The sequence below is a fragment of the Lactuca saligna genome, chromosome 7 (assembly GCF_052625555.1).
Source record: "Lactuca saligna cultivar CGN05327 chromosome 7, ASM5262555v1, whole genome shotgun sequence".
Lineage (NCBI taxonomy): Eukaryota > Viridiplantae > Streptophyta > Magnoliopsida > Asterales > Asteraceae > Lactuca > Lactuca saligna.
The window spans coordinates 9,614,252-9,627,620 of record NC_136423.1 but is presented as its reverse complement, the minus strand read 5'-3'; positions in this window follow the sequence as shown (position 1 = coordinate 9,627,620).

Below are 13,369 nucleotides of genomic sequence, written 5' to 3'. Positions count from 1 at the left end.
GTTTAGGAAGGGTTTTTGTGCTCCAAAACCCATTTCATATGAGTTCACGGCCTAGGATGGTTCCAGGGCCGTAAAATCATGAATTTGGTCCTAATCCATGTTTTGAACTCGAATTTGAAGGCTAGGGAGGTTACATAACAAGCTAGGGAAAGTACCTTAGAGATTTGAGGCCTTAAATTTGAGTTTTGGACCCTTAAACTTGGATTTAGGAGAGAGGTTAGAGAGAGAGTAGAGAGAGGAAGAAAAAGATTCACATAAATGTTTAAACATGTTTATATAGGTCCTAAAACTTGGACACGGTGGAATTCTACCCGATACCTGCCTTAAACGGGGCTTTAGGTTGCACCCAATTAAGTTTCCGTCACCCGGCGGGGACGTTTCTAAAACTTATGAAATAAATATTTTGGGCTAATTACATGAGTTCCTAAGGGGTTTGGACACTCATTAGCATCAATTAAACGTATAAGTTTAATTAACTTTACCCAAAAACGACATCGGAACGTTTCGACATACGGCGAGTTATACTGGTAGAATGGGTTTTCAGCAATGGAAAACTTCGGGTTGTTACATTATCCCCCCGTTAGAGGGAATTTCGTCCTGAAATTCAATGAATAAGATAAAGATCATGAATTGGAATGAGACACGAATGGATTTGTTGCCTTGGATCTTCACTTTCTCAAGTGGGATCAGGTCTCTGCTGGGCGTTCTAGTGTATTCTCACTTATCGGGATGTGTCTTTGTCTCGTACCTTGACTCTCTCTCAATCTATGATATCAATAGGTTTTCTCATGGAAGTTCCAACCCTGGACGACTTCGGTTTCCTCAAGGAATCACTAGGGTTTCGTTGGGTAGATGCTTCTAAGGATTCGAGACATGATGTACTGGATAGATGTTACCAAGCTCTAAGGGCATCCGAAATCTGAAGGTTGCAGAATCGATTTCTACGAAGATCTCGAAAGGTCTGATGTGGAACTAAACTAGACGTTCGAAAGAAATTCCCAGGAATCCTTCGGGACAGACATTTAGAAGAAAAAGCTGCTAACTTCCCGCTTCTCAATGATCACAGAAACAAGGGATGCGTGGTAATTCATATCAGGAAAAACTTTTGAGTTTTAAAGCATGAAACAATACGAAGGTTTGATGCTGAAGATCATGAGAGTCGGGTCGAGGAAAAGATCTAGACAGGCGACCCTTTCGAAACCAAGATAACAACATGAATGAGGCTCAATCATTCCATGTTAAACATAGCATCAAAGCATTTCGTGAAAAGTTTCCCATTTAATCGAATGGAACACAATAGTCCTCTAGACTGAGGATTTAATCTATAGGTACGAAGTTAGTGTTCTCTATCGCACTGGTTAGTCGTCTCGATGATACACATTTCGATCACATACGAAGGGTTGAGCTTAGAAAAATGTTTGAATAGATAGATAACAGGTTTCCCTCTTTGTACTGGAATCGAAAAGAGTTGGAGGTATAAGAATTATCAAAGAGAAGTATACCTGCGGCAACAGAGGGATCAGTGGTTGTAGTTGCCTTGGGGCAATTCCTTTTGAAGTTCCCTGCTTCACCACAATTGTAGCAGGCTGGACTGATTCCTGCTCCGGATGATTGGTTCGTTGATTTGACTGGTTTTCTGCAGGTTCGAGCAAGATGGCCCTTTTTGCCACAGTTGTCACAGATCCTTTCGCGACATAGACCAGGGATACGGTGATGGTAGTTGCACTTACTACACCAAGGGAGGGTACCAGTGTATCCACTGGTGGGAGTTTGGGCTGTGGAACCGACAGCTGAAACAGCAACAGGGGTAGTAGCAGCATGGACTGCTACTGTTTGTTGTTTCTTAGAAGACCCTTGCGTACTCGGGGCCTTCCGCTTGTTCCAAGATTTCTTTTTGCTTCCGTCTCCACTGGTGACTAGCTCGGGGGTGGTAGCTTCCTCATCAGAGTTGTCTACGTGATCGATCAAGATTTTCGCAAGACATTTAGCGTTGTCGTAGGTGTCTGGCTTCGCAGCCAAGACATTCCCTTTGGTTGGCTGGGTCAATCCCCAGATGAATCTCTCAATCTTTTTAATCTCCGGGGTAACCATTCCCGGACAGAGTAACGCCAGATCATCAAATCTTGAAGTATAAGCAGCTATGTCGGAACCCTTCATCTTAAGGTTCCAGAGTTCGTGTTCTAGCTTCTAAATTTCGCCCCGAGGGCAATACTCTGCGAGAAGAAGCTCCTTCATAGCTTCCCAACCCATGGCATTTGCTACAGGTAAAATTAAAGATTTGACTCGACCGTTCCACCAAGTCAGGGCTTTATCAAGGAAGGTGCAGGCGGCAAACTTTACTTTGTCAGACTCCAAACAGGCACATATTTCGAAGATTGATTCAATTTTCTCAAACCATCGAGTTAGGGAAATGACACCTCCAGTGCCATCGAAGGATGTGGTTTTCGCGTTCACGAAGTCTTTATAGGAACCCCCTCTTCGGTGTTCCTGACTGTCTTCTAGGTTTTGGGGCTGGGGACCACCTCCGGAGCCACTGGGATTTATTTGTGACATGGCTGCCACCATTGCGGCAGTCAGAACTGTCTGAAGTGATGCGAGATCAAATTGAGGAGGAGGTGGTGGTGGAGGAGGATTGTCATTGTTCTTCGAGATGGGTCTCTTTCTTGGAGGCATCTTGATCTAAAATGATCAGGAAAGAGAGGATCATAAGTCCTCTGAATTGAATCAAGAGATATGGAATAGGGGATATCTCATCAAGACAGATATAGCATTATACTAAGCGATAAAGCAGGAAAGAGTTATCAAGATAGAACATTTTATCGCTAGAGGAATGGTCAAGTAACATCGCGTATACGAGGATTTTCTACGAAGGATTGGCTCGAGAAATACTCCCATAGTATTTCATGGTTCGCTGCAGCGACAACTCGTTGTTTGAGATATTGGGTAAGTTTTAGGCATGCTGCGTACCACAGTCACTCCCAAGCACATGTTGGCCGTGTCTCGAATGAATATAGTTGGCCAGGCTATATTGATCCTAGACACGACTACATAACTGCCCAGGTTTAACCGCAGTGTACAACACCTGTTTACTTATGTTTTGTTCTACTTGTAGTTACGGATCTTGACGGTTCGGTACACTTGTATTCTTTTGAAAATACTTATAGTTTTGAAGATACTTTTAATTCAGAGCACTGAGGCCCTTTAGTGTTTATAGTTTTATACCATGTAAGGTTTGGTATACTCTGTTCACTATAAACAAGGGCTCTGATACCAATCTGTCACACCCCGAAAATCAAAGGCGGAAACATTTCCGGGGTGGACTCCATGTTGTGTATCAAATCCAATGTACATAGTAATCACAGTAAACAACCAATACATTACATATATATATATATATATATATATATATATATATATATATATATATATATATATATGAAATTTTACATTTGTTTAAAAACTAAAGTTATACAAGATATACATATGCATCATATTAACAAAAGTTGAGACGAGTCTTCTGAGCACTCCGTCTTCACCAAAAGATATCGCCGGGTACCTGTCTAACTTGGACTTGAGAATACAAGCGGTTTGAAATCAGCATAAAGCTGGTGAGTTCATAAGATGTTTGTTTTTCTGAAAATGTACCAATTTCCTTTAGTTTTCCGAATAGGTTTGTTATCCAAGAAAATCCCATATTTTCTTATGTAAAGTTAGTTTAGTTATCATTTGTTACCAATTCGATTACGTGTTGTATTTACCCCAGGAAAATCCCATATTTTACTAATTGTAAGACCAGTTATATATCACAAAGTATAGTTTAATACACAAAACTATATATTAAAAATCATGGGATCACTATCCCGAACGAGATATAAGATAGTTTGATACATATGAAAATACTGATTTAAGAAATGGGACTACCATCCCGGACTAGACACAAGATAATTTGATATATATGAAAATATAGATTGGGAACCATGGGATTACTATCCCGGACAAGATATAGATTTAAACCATGGGATTATCATCACGTACTTGATATAGATCCAAAACCATGGGATCACAATCACGGACAAGATATAAGTGTAAACAAGGGGATTACTATCCCGTAATAGTTATAGATCCAAAACCATGGGATTACTATCCCGTATAAGATATAGTTAAAAACCATGGGACAAACATCTCGTACAAGTTATAGATACCATATAAAAAGTAGATACGGAATCGAAACAAAGTCAAAACCAAACCCAAAATGATACTGTGAATAAACTTATATTAATACATGTTGTGAGTCGGGTAACCATGCTAATACGACAACGAGACCTCCTTGCAGCTAGCAGTTAAGGTGTGGGATTGTCAGTCCCGAATAGATCTATTCACAAATTCCCCGCTCTCCCTCCAGGAGACTCTCGTTACACTTCCGGGGAGGATTTACTGATCATCCATAAAGGGTAGTGACTAACTCACAGACTAGTACTAAACTATTCACAGGGTTCTCATACGATATCAAACATACAAAATATTATGAAACATAATACAACGAATATAGATACATACAATGAAACTATCTGGCAATACATTCAAATGATATGGAGATAAATTGAATTAGACGTAGTTTATCTAATAACTTTATATACATATTAGTACATGATAAAATGAACACTAAAGAACCCCAAATTATTCCCATAATAATTTGATTAGTTTGGTTATTTTCCTTAACTAAAATCCATTTAGTTGTAGTTGATAAATCATTCCTTATGCTCAGCATAATACATAAGGAGTAAAAGTGTTTATAAGTTTGCCAGATATTATTTGAAACACATCAATGTTATAATTCAAAAACAGTTATAGTTTTCTTGTATTCCCCCCCCCCCCCCTGAAAACATTGAAAAACACAGAAAAGGGCATAGGGGTATGAACTCACCGGACGAGAAATGTGACGATTTCGGATGCTAAACGTTGGTTCGGGGCTTGCAAACGCACGAGGTTCCTAATTATAATGTAAAGATACACATTTGTATCTAATTAGGACTTAGATTGATTATTTGTTAGGGACAATTACTTCTAGTCGCGAAAACACCCCGATACAAGTGTTTGGAGGGACCCGGGTGACATTTGGGGACACATATAGTTAGGATATTGAATTGGGACTTCAAAAGAACACTCATTAGGGAGTTTACGGCCCTAATGACCCTCTCCCAATGAGTTTACGGCCGTAAACTCATGGTGGGGTAGTTTATGGTGCAAAATGGCTTCAAACACTTAGGGAATAATTTCTAGGTTTGGTTTAAGGGCTTGGAATAATTTTTAAACACCAAATAGACACATTTAAGGGAGTTTATGGCTTAGCATAGGACTCATGGCCGTAAACTCTCAAATCCCCATGAATAAGTGTGTTATTGGTTCCAAACAAATCACATGTGATTGCTAAAATTGTTTCAAGGCCTTTCATGGATTTTTATGGGACTTTTGAGGGGTTTTTGGAGTTTACGGCCCATGAGACCCCCCTCATGGCCGTAAACTCTCCTAGAGAGGGATTCCTTGTGTTTTATGGCCAAAAACTTGTTTATATGTACATCTAAAAATTATTCCAAGGCTTTAGGGGTGTTAAAGTGGCTTTCTAACACCTTAAAATGAGTTTACACCATGTTTCAAGGAGTTTACGGCCCAAGCACATGCCTTGACCGTAAACTCATATAAGTCCCCCAAAAATTATGTTTAAAGTGTTCCAAGGCTAAAGCAATTATTCTAGAAGTCATATCCATGTCTTGTTGAGGTTTAGGAAGGGTTTAAGGTCATAAAAACCCCATATACATGAGTTTACGGCCCAAGCATGTGCCTTGGCCGTAAACTCCTTCAAATCACTCAAAATCCATGTCTAAAATGTTATAAGTCCATTCCATGAAGCCATCTAGCCATATCTAAGGTCCAATTGTGTTTAGGAAGGGTTTTTTGTGCTCCAAAAGCCATTTCATATGAGTTCACGGCCTAGGATGGTTCCAGGGCCGTAAACTCATGAATGTGGTACTAATCCATGTTTTGAACTCGAATTTGAAGGCTAGGGAGGTTACATAACAAGCTAGGGAAAGTACCTTAGAGATTTGAGGCTTTAAATTTGAGTTTTGGACCCTTAAACTTGGAGTTAGGAGAGAGTTTAGAGAGAGAGTAGAGAGAGGAAGAAAAAGCTTCAAATAAATGTTTAAACATGTTTATATAGGTCCTAAAACTTGGACACAGTGGAATTCTACCCGATACCGGCCTTAAACGGGGCTTTAGGTCGCACCCGATTAAGTTTCCGTCACTCGGCGGGACGTTTCTAAAACTTATGAAATAAATATTTTGGGCTAATTACATGAGTTCCTAAGGGGTTTGAACACTCATTAGCATCAATTAAACGTATAAGTTTAATTAACTTTACCCAAAAACGACATCGGAACGTTTCGATATACGGCGAGTTATACTGGTAGAATGGGTTTTCGGCAATGGAAAACTTCGGGTTGTTACACCAAGCCTAACTGGCCCACAAAAGCCCAACTACCAACTGGGCCCTTTAAGGCCTAAATTCCAAACTGGGCCTACAAAGGCCCAACCCCAATTCCTTAGGCCTAATTGGGAAATTCAATCAAATTAGTCCACTCATGGCCCAAAACAAAAAGCCCAAACCCCAAACCAAGTCCAATACCAAAAGCCCAAAAGTCCTCTGGTGACACGAAAATTGGGCATTCCCTAATGTGACGTTGGGCATTCGTCACTAGACCATGCGTCGGGACACCAGGCTAGAACGTGTGGTGTTCCTATCCTTACGCATGACATTCCCGAACAGAAACCAAAAACACACAAATGACTTAATACTTTACGTCCAAAGCTCAAATCTTCAAAATAGCTTCCTATTATAGTCTTAATCCATAAATTCCTTTACTTGGCACCATTGCATGGCCCAAAAAGGACCCAAACATCCATTAAGGCTTCCAATCCATAAAACAAGACCCAAAACATTTGCATGGTTGGTCCTCAACCATCAAGTTACCATTTTTATGACTCTATCAACTCAAAAACATGAGTGTCTTCATGTTGGATTAGATGCCTAAGTCCATAATTATTATTGGTATGTATTCGACCCGACTTGGCATTGTCCATTTGGGTTACACTTCACCGGAACAATTTATATGGATAGTCTTTTGAGAATAATATGTTTATGATTTATATTAATATATTATAAGTTCTAATATATTAATATGGAATCATATTATTTAATTAGTATTGATCAAGAATTAATTTAGAATTAATTTGGTGATAAAAAAGGAACTAATTAAATATGGACTCTTATATTTATATAGTGTGGGCTAATGCTAATTTGGAATGGGCTAGGCTTGCATGGAAAGTCCATGGAGCTTTAACCCATGGATCTTATGGAAATGAAAGGTCATGGGTATTAGGGTTTACATGAATGTAACCCTAATCCACTACACTATATAAAGGGGTCCTTGGCACATGAAATGGCACTAGGGTGTGAGAAAACAAGAGTGGGTCATTTCTAGTGTGTGTACTATTCTCTCAAGCTTCCAAGGTGTTTTGTTGATTTGTGATTTCACTTGAGGCTTTCACACTATTGGGGATAAGCTCTTAAAGTTCAATACTTCAAGCTTCATCAAAAGGTATGTTATCTAACTAGGCTTTTGTAGTATAGTTGCTTTATATTATGCTAGTTAGGATAAAACCTTGGAATATTGAATATTTTCATGTATAATAGAGAAAACATAGATCCAAGGTTTATAGGGTTGCATGTACACCATAAGAGTGTTAGATCGCTCAATACACATCAGTGGTATTAGAGCCTAGGCTTCTTTTTATTTATACTTGATGCACATTGTTGAAAATCGAAGTTTTTTTGCTAGCTGGATAGGGGACTCCACGAGTCCATTAAGGGACTCGACGAGTCCATCTATAAATTCATCCAACTCGTCGAGTTGGTTCACGCACTCGACGAGTTGGACCCCTGACAGCATACCTTCGAGTTTTATGGCTGGAATTGGTCTAGAATCATTACCTTAAACTGTTTTGGACTTATAAAAACTTGTTTTTGATGTGGTAATGATTATGGTAAACCAATTTCAAGGTTGTTATCAAAATTTCAAGTTTTATGTGTGTTTATGTAATTCTTGAAATTGTTGATATGATTGTTCACACACTTATGAGTTTTGGTAGATCATAGGAATTATTTGCAAAATTGTTTGTTAGTTAATTCTTGATCTAAATGTGTTTTAATGGAGTTCATAATTTTTCCTCAAGTTATGGATTACCAAAAGTCATTTCTTTTAAAGTTCCATTAAAATGCATAAGTTACACAATTGAAGAGTCTTTTTGTTTTATGAACTCCATAACTTGTCCTGAATATATGGATGTTCAAGAGTCTCTTCATTAAAGTTTTTTTTAACTCATAAGTTATGAAAATCCAAAAGTTTTTGAATAGTTCAAAACTTGACCTCAAGTTTTGGAATTTGTATAGTTTCGCCGTCATGAATACTTTAATTCCAAGTTAAACCCTTAGAATTTTAAAAGTTAATATTCAACCCTTATACTATTATACTATTATATGTTATATATATATATATATATATATATATATATATATATATATATATATATATATATATATATATATGTATGTATAAGAGCAAGTCAGTCTTAACGTTATTAGGCCTCATTCATGAAGCTGGTCTATAAGGGGGTATAAGGTTGCTGCCTATAAAATGGCAGCTTAATGGGTGTCCACTCTCACCCACCGCTTCCTTGACTGGTGGAGGGTCGTTAGCCAAACGCGTTTGACAAGACTATAATTCTCCCTTCATTATAAGTATAATGATAAATATCAAGTAACTAAACCTTTTATAAATTCTCAATCTTAGTTACTTTAGGAAAATATGAATTTGGTGCTAACCCTTGATATTACACTTTGCACTTTGCTTAAGTTTGTAGTGGAGCGCATGTGGTTAACTGGCTCACTAGCCTAGATTTAACAAGGTAGGCAAAGGGTAACTTAATGTTTATCATAGAATCGGTGGAACGTGTGTGGTTAACCAACACATCAATTAAGTGATAAATATTAAGGGTACCAAGTATATTTGCATGGTTATTCACACCTTGTTTGTGATCCTTGGCATCTCGGTCTTAAAATTGAGAGGGCATAATTGAGATTGAAACATGTCATTGAAAATTTCAATGAATCTTAAAAGATCTAGGATTTTCAAATCCAATTAAAACCTGAAATTTCATTTCGTTTTTCATGGTGGAAATTGGTGAATCATCATTCGCCTACCTTCAAATATTTTATATCTTGGATTACGGCATCCCTCTTCCAAGTTATAAAATATTATGTTGGGTCCTAGCCTTAATATTTCATATTGGGTGTTATAGTAAGGACATAAATCAACTAACTTGAATTTCTCCCATTGTAGATGTCTAGTTTAGACAACTATGATCTTCCTAAATCTCATGGAAATAATACTTCTCTTCCTCCACCTCCTCCAATTATTCTCCCTGGCCCGCAAGCTCGAAGACTTGAAAAGTTCAAGATCACTCAAGCTATACTAGCAATGAAACATAAAGATGGAAGACCTGTGTGCACTCATGTCTTAAGTATGAAGTCACACATTGACAGGTTGAGAATGTTGGGTGTTGTTGTACCAAGGAAGTTGGCTATTGACTGGGTTCTTCAATCACTTCCTGAGTCATATAGTGAGTTTGTTAAAGACTACTATGTGACAGATCACGACATGACCCTAATAGATCTTTCTTATTTTCTTGTTGCTACTTAATCAGAAATGATTTGGTGCAATGGTCAAGCAAATATTGGTGGAAGGTCTATTTCTCAAACTTCCATGGACATTAACAATTGTAAAATTGGGAGTCCAGAAAAGCTTTCTCTTCCCAATGGAAAGGGATTGGCCTTGGTCAACCTGGTTGACCAAAAGGTAAAAGGAAAGGATAAGTCTGTGATAGTCCCGTGTACCATTCCGAAAGAGTCTATATGTATTCATTTTCGATAGAATGGGCATTGGTTGCGAAGGTACCCTAACTACCTGAAGGATCTGAGAGAAGGAAGAATCAAAAAGTTTGACTCTGCTTCAGGTAAGTCCACTATCTAACTGTGTTCAGTTCGTAATTGATGATTCTTAATACAAAATGTGACTCAGTTACATTTTGATGTTTGGCAGGATCAAGCAAAGGGAAGGAATCTTAAAAGAAGAGTATGCTAAATCTGATCGCGAAGATGGATTTCAATCGCATGGTTCGAAGATCGGATTCTTGAGCTACTACTTAGGATTTATGATAAATTGCTAGGAAATATGTAATAGCATAGTATTCATTTAAAGTTGCATTGTAAGGAAACGTTTTCCCGCATTTTATAAAAAAATAAAAATTGTTTTACTTTATTTTATATCTCCTTGCAATGACATTTATGGAAAATTGATGTTTGTATGTTTCTAGAAATATTGGAAATATGAATTTGATTCTTTCATTTGTGGTAGTTGATGTGTGTAAAACCAACTAGTTTTAATCCTACTTATAAAATGTAAATTAATCACACAAAAGGCAGTGAACCTGTCTATTGGTTGTATAGTTTTAGTAAACAGGGTATCGAACTCAGGGAACGACAATTTAAACTAATTACTAAAATTATCTAATAGTAACCAACAAATAATAAAAGAGATGGTTTTCTCTAGTTTTGCAAGACTAGAAACTTACTAACTAATAATTAAACTAATTAACTAGAAACTAGGAAAGCAAAGATTTGACTAAATTCAATAATGAAGGAAACTTCTGTTTAGGTTCAACTCAATTGATCCTATAGTTGATTTTATGGTAATAGTGCAATGGATTAGTTGTTCTATTGGCTACCGATTCATGTGACTAGGTTCAAATTCGCTACACTAATCCTTAAAAAACAAAGTAACTCAAACAGTGACCAATTGTCTAATTTACTTTAATTTCCTAGGTTATTTATTCGGGTTAATTAAGGCTTGTAATGGTCAACTAAATTGGCCCTTTAGTTAACCTCTTGTTGATGGTCATCACACAAGCTCACACGGGAATTTACCTATTTTCCTATTAATTCTAGTTTCACATTCGCTAATCCTAGTCATATAATAAAGTGGTCACGTAAATTATATGAGGTAACAATTAAGAGATGTTCATGTAGCTTAATTCTCTTCCTATTAACAGAAAAATAGTTATCATTCACACGTAAGGTTCTTTAACAAGCTTAGATTAACAAAATCACCAATATCAAACTAATCCTACAATAAATCAAACCATAGTATCAATATTGTCTCCCCAAATAGAAGTTAAAAGGTTTTAGCTCATGATTGAGGCAATTGAAAGCACAAAAACGAAATCTATATGTCTATACATGATGGAAACAATAGATTGAATTGAAAGTAATGGAAATTGCCTCTAATCTCCTTCGGAATCGGATTTAGGGTTGGATCTTCGTTCTCTAGGTCTTCTCTGACTTTTATTCGCAGCTTTTCTCCCCATGGGTTCCCATAATTTTTTTCGTCGATCTGAAAAGTCATTTTTATAGATTCGACCCGACTCTCCGAGTCCATGACCGATTCGTCGAGTCCATCCCTTCATTCCCGTGCACGGTAAGTTAAGGAGTCCTTAGCTTCTCGAATCTTCGTATTGACTCGTCGAGTCGATGACACGACTCGCCAAGTCCCTTCCATATTTCTGGCCTTTTCTTCTTTTGATCATTCCAAAGCTTCCAGTGAGTACTCATGCTTCTTTTTTCTCCCAACATTCTTTTTTGAAAATAAATAGCTTATAAATGATAAGAATTAATATTAAATAAAGGGCTACATATGCACATATCAAAATACCCCACAGTTGACATTTGCTTGCCCCCAAGCAAAACTGAATTTTAGCACATTAGAATCACATAGGACAACTCCAATCGAACCCAACCAATATGCCAAGACTCCAACGCATGCATTTGTGTCTAAAATTATCCTAAGGAACCCCCATACTCTAAATACTCACAATCCTCATAAACATTCGCCCACTTTTTCCGAACAATGCTCATTTTATGCATCCCTCCGAATCCATCTGCAGAAAATCTCCTAACCTCAAGGTATTTTTGGTTGAGCAACCCAAGCATACATAATCTAAACAATTAAAATTTACTATACCACTATGGAGCTCTTTTGGAATTCTTCACTTCTTTGACATTTGATCTTTAATTTTTGGGTATCTTCAACTTTTGAATTTCTTCAGAATTTTTGATCTTTAAACTTCATACTTTAACTTTGATGCTCCAAAAAAATTTCAAACTTTTTCTTGTAATTCTCTCCTTTTTTTAACATGTAACTCACTTTTTCCACTCAAAACCCTACATGCTTAAGCAGGGGCGCTCAACTTCAACATTTATTGGTTAACGATAATAATTTTCCTGGATACTTTTCTAGTACACTATGCTAAACATATTGCATCCTTCACACTAAGTGAGGTCGTGTTTTTGTCCCATGATTTCACTAGAATAAGGAAGCGACAAATGCACTAGAACGTATATAGGCTTAACTAAACATTTGGGTTTTCATGCAATCATCAACATAAGTCTAACATGGAATCCTACTCACTTTTACAATAATTTCCTATATTAGATCCTAGCAACTTTCATGCAAAATTTTCAAAATTTAACTAAAATTTGAACTAATGTAACCAACCCCTACCCCACACTTAATTCATGCTATGTCCCCATTGCATACTAGGCATAAAAAATATGAAATGTAGAGGGAATTAGAACAAACTCCCCTGGGGTAGCAGTCGCAAGGTTGATTGTCTCTGAAGCTCCATCTTCAATCGACTTTAGACATGGAAACAACTCATCCATGTCTCGGGCGTCATGTCGCATGTGGTAGCTCCAAATGTACAGGAGAGATACTGGAAAATCCTCAAGAAATAATTGTAAAGATAGGGTAGCCAAGTGGTGTAAAAAATAGCATCTAATCATCAGCCTTCTAGGTTGAATAATGAATGACCCGTCGAGTCTAGTAAATGACTCACCGAGTAATAACGCGAAAAGCATGAAATTGTGAAAATATACTGGGACTCATCGAGCCTGGTAACTGTACTCGGCGAGTCCTTGCTGGGTGAAAAAAATGAACTATGATTTGTATCTAGCTTTTGGTGGACTTCAAAAACTTCCCATTGCTTCAGTAACCATTCACTCATGAACCCCTTTAGAACCGGACTCAACACCTAGACTTAATACGTCACCCTTTCTTGACTCTTTCCATTTTCCCTCACATTCTCTAGACTCGTTACGCTAGTATCCCTAATTCAAATTCTGAAAGGAACCAAGGGAATC